Source organism: Anomaloglossus baeobatrachus, chromosome 1 (genome assembly GCF_048569485.1).
Source record: "Anomaloglossus baeobatrachus isolate aAnoBae1 chromosome 1, aAnoBae1.hap1, whole genome shotgun sequence".
NCBI classification, from domain to species: Eukaryota; Metazoa; Chordata; class Amphibia; order Anura; family Aromobatidae; genus Anomaloglossus; species Anomaloglossus baeobatrachus.
This window is the reverse complement of record NC_134353.1, coordinates 647,515,886-647,528,236: the sequence shown is the minus strand read 5'-3', so window position 1 is coordinate 647,528,236 and position 12,351 is coordinate 647,515,886. Positions and strand designations below refer to the sequence as shown.

General features: G+C 53.3%; 1 long non-coding RNA gene across 9 annotated transcripts in view; it reads left to right on the top strand.

The window, feature by feature from the left end:
• Nucleotides 1-12,351, top strand: part of LOC142246699 (uncharacterized) — a 97,363-nt gene that overhangs the window by 64,457 nt on the left and 20,555 nt on the right. The gene's annotated exons all lie outside the window — the stretch shown is intronic.

The window sequence follows — 12,351 nt, the reverse complement described above, 5'->3', positions numbered from 1 at the left end:
TGATCTGATTTATAGCAGCAATCACTATCTCCTATGAATTCTCCGGCTTGCAGATGAAGTTCACAGGAGGATTGTAATGACTCATTGGTCAGCAGCTAACCCCTGGCTGTCATAACCGTTTGGCACTCCACAATCCCTGCTGGTGTATGGTAAATCCCACTGACAAAGGTTGACAGTGGGCCTTAACTGGTTAACAGCCACTAGCAGATCTCCAATCCATACTCACGGCTCTTAAAGATACAACACTGTTGATTAGATCAGCAGTCATGTGCAAGAAAAGCGCACATTAAAGAAAGGGACACGACATATGATATAAATTTCTCATATATTGTGAAGTGGTTAACTTCTCCCAGGTTGAATACAGTAACAAAAAAAACATTACTTTCTGTACCAATGCTGCTGAGCTGTCTCTACAGAGACTACGGTGACCTTATGACATTTTGTGATGGGAATGCTGAAGTGGTCACATGACAATGTCATAAAATTTCCTAGCAATTGACAGCTTATTTTAACCTCTTCACGACACATGATGTACTGTGTACTTCATGGATCGTGTGAAGTGAATCTCTGCCGTGGGCAGTCCGCGGCGATCTGCGCATTTCTTTTTCGCTCCTAATTGGGAGACCCAGACAATTGGGTGTATAGCTATTGCCTCCGGAGGCCACACAAAGTATTACACTTAAAAGTGTAAGGCCCCTCCCCTTCTGGCTATACACCCCCAGTGGGATCACTGGCTCACCAGTTTTGTGCTTTGTGCGAAGGAGGCAACACATCCACGCATAGCTCCACTTTTTAGTCAGCAGCAGCTGCTGACTATGTCGGATGGAAGAAAAGAGGGCCCATACTAAGGGCCCCCAGCATGCTCCCTTCTCACCCCACTGTATGTCGGAGGTGTTTGTAAGGTTGAGGTACCCATTGCGGGTACGGCGGCAGGAGCCCACATGCTGATTCCTTCCCCATCCCTTTTTACAGGGCTCTGGGTGAAGTGGGATTTACCGGTCTCCAGGCACTGAGACCGTGCTCCATCTACAGCCCCTGGAGAAGATGCTGGATGGAGCGGAGTACATCAGGGACATGGCCCTGCTTCCTCAAGGTACTCTGTGTCCCCGTGCATTTGGCGCTCACACCGCAGCATGCTGGGTGTTGTAGTGCGCCGGGGGACATCAGCGCTGCGGCGCCTGTGCCATGGCCTCATTCAGCTTCGCTGAAGCAGGCTCACTTATGGGAATTGGTCGCGCCGGCCGCTGGGACTGCGGCGCGGCTGGCACTTGTAGTGCGCCGGGGACTTCAGCGCGGCCTGCGCTTTTACGGCGGCCGCGCTGATAACTAGAGTCCCCGGCTTTTGCGGCCTGCTTCCGTTCGTTCCCGCCCCCAGACCTGCCAGTCAGGAGAGGGGCGGGACGCTGGCCACTTCTAGGAATCGGTCGCGCCGGCCGCTGGGACTGCGGCGCGGCTGGCACTTGTGGTGCGCCGGGGACTTCAGCGCGGCCCGCGCTTTTACGGCGGCCGCGCTGTTAACTCGAGTCCCCGGCTTCTGGGCCTAGTCTCCCTTCGTTACCGCCCACAGCCCTGACAGTCAGGGTAGGGGCGTGACGCTGCATAGCACAGCAGCGCTGAGAGCTGGAGTATGTTTTGCATACTCCACCCCTCTCACTGTGTGCACTGTGAATCCGGATTCCCGCACTTTCTCAGGCACGCCCACGGCTTCCTTCTCTACAAGGACGCCGGCAGCCATTAGTGTCAGTTTCTGTACGATACAGAGACAAGTGTGGAAGACCCTGGCATTCTGATAGTCACACAATCGCTGCAACAGGCGTTAAGCAGCACCTGTGGTGCTAACCCCACTAGTGCAGAAGTGCACTTATAGATATGCTTGTACTATATATATTGCACTGTTTGGTCGCACGTTTTATATACCCTCCTGGATTATGCGGAGGAGTTATCAGCATATTCTCTGTGTAAAACAAAGGTGCAGAACCACATGTTTTTCTATGCAGCTGGTACAGCATGTACGGCTATACGGCCGGCAGGTTACATAGACTCCCATTGTATGCACTAATGGCCAGGGGATGAGGACGGTGTCTGCAGTATTTACTGACAGTTTTTCTGAGACTATGGCTATGATACTAGAAGCCTAGCAGTCCGGACATGTCTCTCACAATATGGGCACTGTTGAATCATTGATCCATGGCCCCCCTCAGTGTGAACAACTAACAGCTCCGGGAATGTCACACGCATCCCAGAGTCACGGCTCTGCACGGACGTCAGTCCCAGACAGCCTAAGCGGGCTCACTATGAGCGGCCTCGGTTTCATCAGGGTCCTACCAGAGGACTCTCTGTGTAATGAGGCGGAAGTAGCGGCTCAGGATTCTGATCCTGAGACCGCTCTCAATCTGGATACACCTGATCGTGACGCCATAGTGAATAATCTTATAGCGTCCATCTATAGAATGTTGGTTATTTCTCACAGCTCCTCCAGTGGAGGAGTCAGCTTCACGTATTTTTCTGGACCACTCTGCCTTCAGAGAGGCAGTCCAGGAACACCACGCTTATCCAGATATGCGCTTCTCCAAACGGCTTAGGATACACGTTATCCCTGTCCCCTGACTTGGTCAAGGACTGGACCCAGTGTCCCAAGCGGCATCCTCCAATCTCCAGGCTTGTAGCTAGATCCATAGTTGCAGTGGGAGATGGAGCTGCACTCAAAGATGCCACTGACAGACAGATGGATCTCTGGTCGAAATCCATCTATGAGGCTGTCGGCGCACCGTTGGCTCCGGCATTCTCTCCCTTGGGGCACTCCAAGCTATTTCAGCTTGTCTTACACAGATTGACACGGTTACACGTACATCTGTGCCGCAGGTGGCATCCTTAACCTCTCAAATGTCTGCATTTGTTTCTTACGCGATTCAGGTTGCCCTGGACTCTGCGAACCGTGCGGCGGTAGCCTCCGCTACTCCGTGTTTTTAAGCAGAGCCTGGTCTGCTCGTTAAGTGAATGGAAGGCAGATTCTGCTTCCAAAAAAGGTTGCTTAACCAGTTGCCTTTTTCTGCTGACCGACTGTTTGGTGAGCGTTGGATGTAACCATTAAACAGTCCAGGGGTAAGGATTCATCCTTTCCTCAGCCCGGACACAACGAACCCCAACAGAGCAAGAGGCAGTCGGGGTTTCGGTCTTTTCGAGGCTCGGGCAGGTCCCATTTTTCCTCGTCCAATGTGGACTCAAAAGGATCAGAGGAGCTCAGATTCTTAGCGGGCTCAGTCACGCCCAAAAAAGCGACAGTCTGAAAACCCGCTTCCAAGGCGGCTTCCTCATGACTTGCGGCCTCGGTCGGTAGCAGGCTCTCCCGCCTTGGCGATATTTAGCTGCCATTGGTCAATGACCATTGGGTGTGAGACATTCTGTCTCACGGGTACAGGATAGAGCTCACTTCTCGTCCTCCAACTCGATTCTTCAGAATTTCTCCACCTCCCGGCCGAGCCGCTGCTCTTCTGCAAACAGGGTGCACTCTATAGGCAGAAAGAGTGATGACCCCCGTTCCTCTTCAGGAACAAGGTCACGGTTTTTACCCCAAATTCTTTGCGGTACCTATAACAACGGGCCGTTCCGTCCCGTTCTGGATCTAAAACTGCTCAGCAAGCTCGTGGACACCAGGCGGTTCCGGATGGAATCCCTCCGCCATGTCATCGCCTCAAGGTCCCAAGGATATTTCCTAGCATCATTAGGCATCAAGGATGCTTATCCACACGTGCCGATTGATCCAGAGCACTAGCGTTTCTACGCTTCGTTATAGGAGACGAACACCTTCTGTTCGTAGCTCTACCTTCCGGCTAGCGACAGTCCCACTGGTCTTCGCCAAGGTCAGGGCAGCAGTAGTCACAGTCCTGCACTCTCAGGGTCACTCTGTGATCCCGTATTTAGACGATCTACTTGTCAAGGCACTCTCTTAGGAAACATGCCAACACTGCCCGAACGTTGCGCTGGAGACTCTCTAGAGTTTTGGGTGGATCATCAACTTTTTAAAGTCAGATCCGACCCCGACCCTATCGATAACATATCTAGGCATAGAGTTTCATACTCTCTCAGCGATAGTGAAGCTTCCGCTAGACAAACAGCATTCACTACGGGCTGCAAGCTCTTCTTTAAGAACCAGTCGCACACATTGAGACGCCTCATGCACTTCCTACGTAAGATGGTAGCAATGGAGGCAGTTCCTTTCGCGCAGTTTTACTGCGTCCACTACAATGGGACATTCTCCGCCAATGGGACGAGGAGTCGACGTCCCTCAACAGAGTCGTCTTTCTTTCTCAGGCGGCCAAGGAATCTCTACGGTGGTGGCTTCTTCCCACCTCTTGGTCAAAAAGAAGGTCCTTCCTATCCCCATCCTGGGCGATAGTTACGACAGACGCGAGTCTATCAGGGTGGGGAGCAGTTTTTCTCCACCACAGCGCTCAGGGTACGTGGACTCAGCAAGAGTCCACCCTTCAGATCAATGTTCTTGAACACAGAGCAGTGTATCTTGCCCTACAAACCTTCCAACAGCAGCTGGAAAGCAAGCATATCCGACTTCAGTCGGACAGCTCCACAGCGGTGGCATACATCAACCACCAAGGAAGAACGCGCAACTGGCAAGCCTTCCAGGAAGTCCGGCAGGTTCTGATGTGGGTGGAAGACACGGCATCCACCATATCCACAGTTCACATCCCAGGTGTGGAAAACTAGGAAGCTGACTTCCTAAGTCGCTGGGGTGTGGCCGAAAGAGTATGGTCTCCTCACCCGGACGGGTTTCAGGAGATCTGGCGCCGCTGACAGAGGCCGGACGTCGATCTAATGGCGTCACGGCACAACAACAATGTGCCAGCTTCATGGCACGGTTTCACAATCATCGAGCTCTGGCGGCAGACGCCTTAGTTCAGCATTGGTCGCAGTTCCAGCTACCTTAGGTGCCACCTCTGGCATTGTTGCCCAGAGTGCTGCGCTAGATCAAGGCCGACTGCGGCCGCGCCATCCTCGTCGCTACAGATTGGCCGAGGATGTTGTGGTACTCTGGTCTGGTAGTGCCCCCGGTTAGCCTACCGTGAGGCACCACAGAACCATCAGACTGGCTGTCTCAAGGGCCATTCTTCCATTTGAATTCTACGGCCCTCAACCGGATGGTGTGGCATTGAGTCCTGGAACCTAGTGTCGTCAGGATTACCTCAGGACGTGGTTGCCACCATGAGACAGGCTAGCATACCAACGTCCGCCAAGATTGACCACAGGACGTGGAAGATATTCTTATCTCGGTGCTCGGCGCAGGGTGTTTCTCCCTGGCCGGTTGCATCGTCTATGTTTCCTTCCTTCCTGCAATCTAGGTGGGAAAATGGGTTGTCGCTCAGTTCCCTTTAGGGACAAGTCTCAGCGCTATCTGTATTTTTTTCAGAAACGACGACTTCCTCAGGTACGCACGTTCCTACGGGGAGTTTGTCTTCTCAGCACTCCGTACAAGCGGCCGTTAGAGCCCTGAGATCTGAACAAGGTTCTAATTGCTCTCCAGATGCCGCCTTTCGAGCCTTTGAAGGATGTCTCCCTTCCCGCTTTTCACGGGAAGTGGCCTTCTAGTAACGGTCTCGTCTCTTAGGAGAGTTTCCGAGCTAGCAACGCTCTCATACAAACTCCCTTCCTGGTCCTTCACCAGGACAGGGTAGTTCTGCGTCCGGTTCCGGAATTTCTCCCTAAGGTGGTATCCCACTTTCATATCAATCAGGATATCACCTCACCTTCTTTGTGTCCTCGTCCAGTCCATCAATTTCAGAAGGATTTGCATCTGTTGGTTCTGGTGAGAGCACTCAGGTTCTACTTCCCGCATGGCGCTCCTGCGCCACCCGGATGCACTCTTTGTCCTTGTCGCTGGTCGGCGTAAACAGTCGCAAGCTTCCAAATCCACCCTGGCTCGGGGGATCGAGGAACCAATTCTTGAAACCTACAGTTCTACTGGGCTTCTGGTTCTCTCAAGGCTGAAGGCCCATTCTACCAGAGCCGTGGGTGCATCCTGGACATTACGGCACCAGGCTACGGCTCAGCAGGTGTGTCAGGCACCTACCTGATTGGGTCTGCATACTTTTACCAAGCATTTTCTTCAGCGCTCTATTGGGAGACCCAGACGATTGGGGTATAGCTACCGCCCTCTGGAGGCCACACAAAGCACTACATCAAAAGTGCAAGGCCCCTCCTCCTCTGGCTATACCCCCCCCGTGGTATCACGGGTTCTCCAGTTTTAGCTTTGTGTGCGAAGGAGGTCAGACATCCACGCATAGCTCCACAGATTTTAGTCAGCAGTAGCTGCTGACTATGTCGGATGGAAGAAAAGAGGACACATATAGTGTCCCCAGCATGCTCCCTTCTCACCCCTGGATGGTGTTGTAAGGTTGAGGTACCTATTGCTGGTACAGGGCTGGAGCCTGACATGCTGCTTTCCTTCCACATCCCCCTGAGAGGCTCTGTGGAAGTGGGATCCTGCCGGCCTCAAAGCTCTGACGCCGGGCTCCATCCACAGACCCATTTGAACCTGTTGGATACGGAGCTGGAGTACCGTTCAGGGACATGGCCCTGCACCATTACAGGTACTCTGTGTCCCCGTACACACAGGCACAGCACACTCCAGGCTTGCTGGGTGTGCTAGTGCGCCGGGGACAGTAATGGGTTACAGTCACTGCAGCTTTGCTGAGTGACTTTGTGTTTTGGGAACTACCGCGCCGGACGCTCCGGGAGTGGCGGCGCGGCTGGGACTTGTAGTTCGCCGGGGACTGGGCGCCGACCGCGCTTTTACGGCGGCGGCGCTTATAAATACAGTCCCCGGCTTCTGCGGCCTAGGGCCGCTTCGTTCCCGCCCCCTCCCTGTCACTCAGGGAAGGGGACAGGCGCTGAGCAATCAGCAGCGCCGAGGGCTGGAGCCTTTTTACATGCTCCAGCCCTCTCACTGCACACTGTCGGGCGCCGGATTCCCGCTCTGCCTTGGGGGCACGCCCACGGCCCGCCCCTCCTCACATGAGCTGGGGAAGAAGCCGGCAGCCATTACTGAAGTCCGAGCTCGGATTTTCAGCAACCAGGCAGGACGGTGGCGATCATACACCCGCTGATAGGCGGGCGGTAAGCGGCACACATAGTGCTGAACACAGATAAATGCAGTGTGTACATGTGTTGTTTTTAACTGCACAGGTCGCTATATGCCCGCTTGGGGAGCGACACATTAGCAGCAGGAAAGCAGGTGTGCTAAGGCACAGGCTTTCTAGGCTACTTGTATCGCAGACTGAGATGCTCATTTGTGTTTTTGTGTTGTACATTCCACTGTACAGTCGCTAGTCTTGGCTATATTCTCCTGGAAGGGCTAGACTATAGCAGCAGAAAACCAAGGGTGCTGGGGCACAGGTTTTTTTTTCTATGCTGCTTGTTTTGCATGGGCTGCAGTGTGCATTTGTACTGGTGCTTGTATGCTATACATTGCACTGTATGGTCACTCTTCTGGGCCATATTCCCCTAGATGACTAGTCTACAGCAGCAGTAGAGCTGGGGTGCCACGGCACAGGCTTCTACGCTGCTTGTATTGCATGTGCTGCAGTGGTCATTTGTACTTGTGCTGGTATGCTATACATTGCACTGTACGGTCGCCATTCTTGGCGCTATAATCCTAGATGGCTAGTCGGCAGCAGCATATAAGCAACACAGGCTTTCAATGCTGTTTTTACTGCATGTGATACTGTTCCACGGCACTGACCCCCATTGTCTGCAATGCTCTCCTGTAGCACTTGGTCAGCCGGGGTCTCTCCTAGATGTGGCCAAAGGAAACAACCTGTCAACCCTGTCCAAGGACAGGGACAGAGTTGCAGTTTTGGCTGATATATTGTCATCAGACAGGCCATGCGCAATCTGGTTCATTGCTCCCTGGCCACCCTCATTTGGAATAAAATCGGTGCTCCGGGGGGGTCCCAGGAGGACTCTCTGTATGGTGAGGCAGACGTAGCTCATCAGGACTTTGATCCTGACACCGCTCTCAATCCGGATACACCGGATGGTGACGCCATAAGGAATGATCCTATAGCGTCCATCAATGGAATGTTGGATCTTTCTCCCTCAGCTCCCCCAGCGGAGGAGTCAGCTTCACAGCAGGAGAAGTCCCATTCCAGTAGCTCAAACGTATATTGAGTATTTTTCTGGCCACGCTGAATTCAGAGAAGCAGTCCAGGAACACCACGCTTACCAGATAAGCGTTTTCTCCAAACGTATTAAGGATACACGTTATCCCCTTCCCCCTGACGTGGTCAAGCGCTGGACCCAGGGTCCAAAGGTGGATTCTCCAATCTCCAGGCTTGCGGCTAAAGCCATAGTTGCAGTGGAGATGGGACTTCACTTAAAGATGCCATTGACTGACAGATGGACTCTGATTGAAATCTGTCTATGAGGCTATCGGCGTGTCGGTTGCTCCGGCATTCACAGCCGTAGGGGCACCCTAAGCTTTCAGCTGTTCTTGACGCAGCTGGTCTTGAGCATATGTACATCTATGCCGCAGGGGCGTCCGTAACCTCGCAATGTCTGCATTGCGACTTACCCTATTGATGCTGTCCTGGAAGGACAGTCGAGGTTTCGGTCCTTCCCAAGCTCGGGCAGGTCCCACTTGTCCTCGTCCAAAAGGGCTGAAAAGCCTCAGAGGGGCTCAGCTTCCGGCCGGGCTCAATCACGCCCAAGGAAGGCAGCCGGAGGAACCGCTACCAAGGCGGTCTCCTCATGACTCTCAGCTCTCTCATCTCTCCGCATCCACGGTTGATGGCAGACTCGCTCGCCTTTGGCGACATTTAGCTGCCACAGGTCACAGACCGGTGGGTGAGGGACATTGTGCCCACGTGCACAGGACAGAGTTCGGTTCTCGTCCTCCGACTCGATTCTTCAGACCGTCCCCACCTCCCCACCGAGCCGATGCTCTTCTGCAGGCAGAAGGAGTGGTAATCCCTGTTCCTCTTCAGGAACAAGACACGGTTTTTCTCCAATCTGGTTGTGGTGCCAAAAAAGGATGGCTCTTTCCGTTCCGTTCTGGACCTAAAACTGCTCAACAAGCACGTGGAGGCCAGGCGGTTCCGGATGAAACCCTCCGCTCCGCCATTGCCTCAATGTCTCAAGGAAATTTCCTAGCATCAATAGACATCAAAGATGCTTATCTCCACGTGCCGATTGCTACAGAGCACCAATGTTTTTCTACGTTTCGTGATAGGTGACGACCATCTTCAGTGCGTAGCTCTGCCATTCGGTCTGGCGACAGCCCCACGGGTGTTCACCAAGGTCATGGCGGCAGGGGTAGCAGTCTTGCACTCACAGGGACACTCTGTGATCCCTTACTTGGATGATCTACTTGGCAAGGCACCCTCTCAAGAGGCATGCCAACTCAGCCTGAATGTTGCGCTGGAGACTCTCCAGACGTTTGGGTGGCTCATCAACTTCTCAAAGCCAAACCTGTCACCGACCCAATCACTAACGTATCTTGGCAGGATTTTCATACCCTCTCAGCGCTAGTGAAGCTTCCGCTGGACAAGCAGCGGTCACTACAGACTGGGGTGCAGACTCTCCTTCAAGGTCAGTCGCACTCCTTAAGACGCCTCATGCACTTCCTCGGGAAGATGAGCAATGGAGGCGGTTCCGTTTACGCAGTTTCATCTGCGTCCACTTCAATGGGACATTCTCCGCCAATGGGACGGGAAGTCAACATCCCTGAACAGGAAAGTATCCCTTTCACAGACGGCCAAGGACTCTCTGTAATGGTGGCTTCTTCCCACCTCATTATCACAGGGAAGATCCTTCCTACCACCGTCTTGGGCGGTGGTCACGACAGATGCGAGTCTGTTAGGGTGGGGAGCAGTTTTTTCTCCACCACAGGGCTCAGGGTACGTGGACTCAGCAGGAGTCCACCCTTCAGATCAATGTTCTGGAAATCAGAGCAGTGTATCTTGCCCTTATAGCCTTCCAGCAGTGGCTGGAAGGAAGGCAGATCCGAATTCAGTCGGACAACTCCACAGCGGTGGCATACGTCAACCACCAAGGGGGGACACGCAGTTGGCAAGCCTTCCAGGAAGTCCGGCGGATTCTGATGTGGGTGGACGCCACGGCCTCCACCATATCCGCAGTTCACATCCCCGGCGTAGAAAATTGGGAAGCAGACTTCCTCAGTGGCCAGGGCATGGACGCAGGGGAATGGTCCCTTCACCCGGACGTGTTTCAGGAAATCTGTCGCCGATGGAGAAGGCCGGACGTCGACCTAATGGCGTCCCGGCACAACAACAAGGTCCCAACCTTCATGGCACGGTCTCGCGATCAAAGAGCTCTGGCGGCAGACGCCTTAGTGCAAGATTGGTCGCAGTTCCGGCTCCCTTATGTGTTTCCACCTCTGGCACTCTTGCCCAGAGTGCTACGCAAGATCAGATCCGATTGCAGCCGCGTCATACTCGTCGCCCCAGACTGGCCGAGGAGGGCGTGGTATCCGGATCTGTGGCATATCACGGTCGGCCAACCGTGGGCACTACCAGACCGACCAGACTTACTGTTCCAAGGGCCGTTTTTCCATCGGAATTCTGCGGCCCTGAACCTGACTGTGTGGCCATTGAGTCCTGGATCCTAGCGTCTTCAGGATTATCCCAAGGGGTCGTTGCCACCATGAGACAGGCTAGGAAGCCCACGTCTGCTAAGATCTACCACAGAACGTGGAGGATATTCTTATCCTGGTGCTCTGCTCAGGGAGTGTCTCCCTGGCCATTTGCATTGCCTACCTTTCTATCTTTCCTGCAATCTGGGTTAGAAAAAAGGTTTGTCGCTCGGCCCCCTTAAAGGTCAGGTCTCGGTGCTATCCGTCTTTTTTCAGAGGCGTTTGGCGCGCCTTCCTAAGGTGCGCACGTTCCTACAGGGGGTTTGCCATATCGTACCCCCGTACAAGCGGCCGTTAGATCCATGGGATCTGAACAGGGTACTAGTTGTCCTCCAGAAGCCGCCCTTCGAGCTTCTGAGGGAGGTTTCACTTTCTAGACTATCACAGAAAGTGGCTTTTCTGGTAGCGATCACATCTCTTCGGAGAGTGTCTGAGCTGGCAGCGCTGTCATCCAAGGCTCCTTTCCTGGTCTTCCACCAGGACAAGGTAGTGCTGCGCCCCATTCAGGAGTTTCTCCCGAAGGTGGTATCCTTTTTTCATCTTAATCAGGATATCTCTTTGCCTTCGTTTTGTCCTCATGCAGTTCATCGGTATGAGAAGGATTTACTTTTGTTAGATCTGGTGAGAGCACTCAGAATCTACATTTCCCGCACGGCGCCCTTGCGCCGTTCGGATGCACTCTTTGTCCTTGTCGCTGGTAAGCCCAAAGGGTCGCAGGCTTCTAAGGTCACCCTGGCTCGATGGATCAAAGAACCAATTCTTGAAGCCTACCGTTCTGCTGAGCTTCCGGTTCCATCAAGGCTGAAGGCCCATCCTACCAGAGCCGTGGGTGCGTCCTGGGCATTGCGACACCAGGCTTCGGCTCAACAAGTGTGCCAGGCAGCCACCTGGTCCAGCCTGCACACTTGCACCAAGCATTATCAGGTGCATACCTATGCTTCGGCGGATGCCAGCTTAGGTGGAAGAGTCCTGCAGAAGGCAGTGACACCCCCGTAGGGGAGGGCTGTTTTTGCAGCTCTAACATGAGGTATTTCTTTACCCACCCAGGGACAGCTTTTGGACGTCCCAATCGTCTGGGTCTCCCAATAGAGCGCTGAAGAAGAAGGGAATTTTGTTACTTACCGTAAATTCCTTTTCTTCTAGCTCTTATTGGGAGACCCAGCACCCGCCCTGTTGTCCTTCGGGATGTTTTTTTGTTGATTGCGGGTACACATGTTGTTCATGTTGAACGGTTTTTCAGTTCTCCGATGTTATTCGGAGTTAATTTGTTTAAACCAGTTATTGGCTTCCTCCTTCTTGCTTTGGCACTAAAACTGGAGAACCCGTGATACCACGGGGGGGGTATAGCCAGAGGAGGAGGGGCCTTGCACTTTTGATGTAGTGCTTTGTGTGGCCTCCAGAGGGCGGTAGCTATACCCCAATCGTCTGGGTCTCCCAATAAGAGCTAGAAGAAAAGGAATTTACGGTAAGTAACAAAATTCCCTTCTTCAGGTGCATACCTACGCTTCGGCAGACGCCAGCCTAGGTAGATAAGTCCTTCAGGCGGCAATTGCCCACCTGTAGGAAAGGGCTGTTTGACGGCCCTATCACGAGGTATTCTTTTACCCACCCAGGGACTGCTTTTGGACGTCCCAATTGTCTGGGTCTCCCAATTAGGAGCGAAAAAGAAGGGAATTTTGTTTACTTAC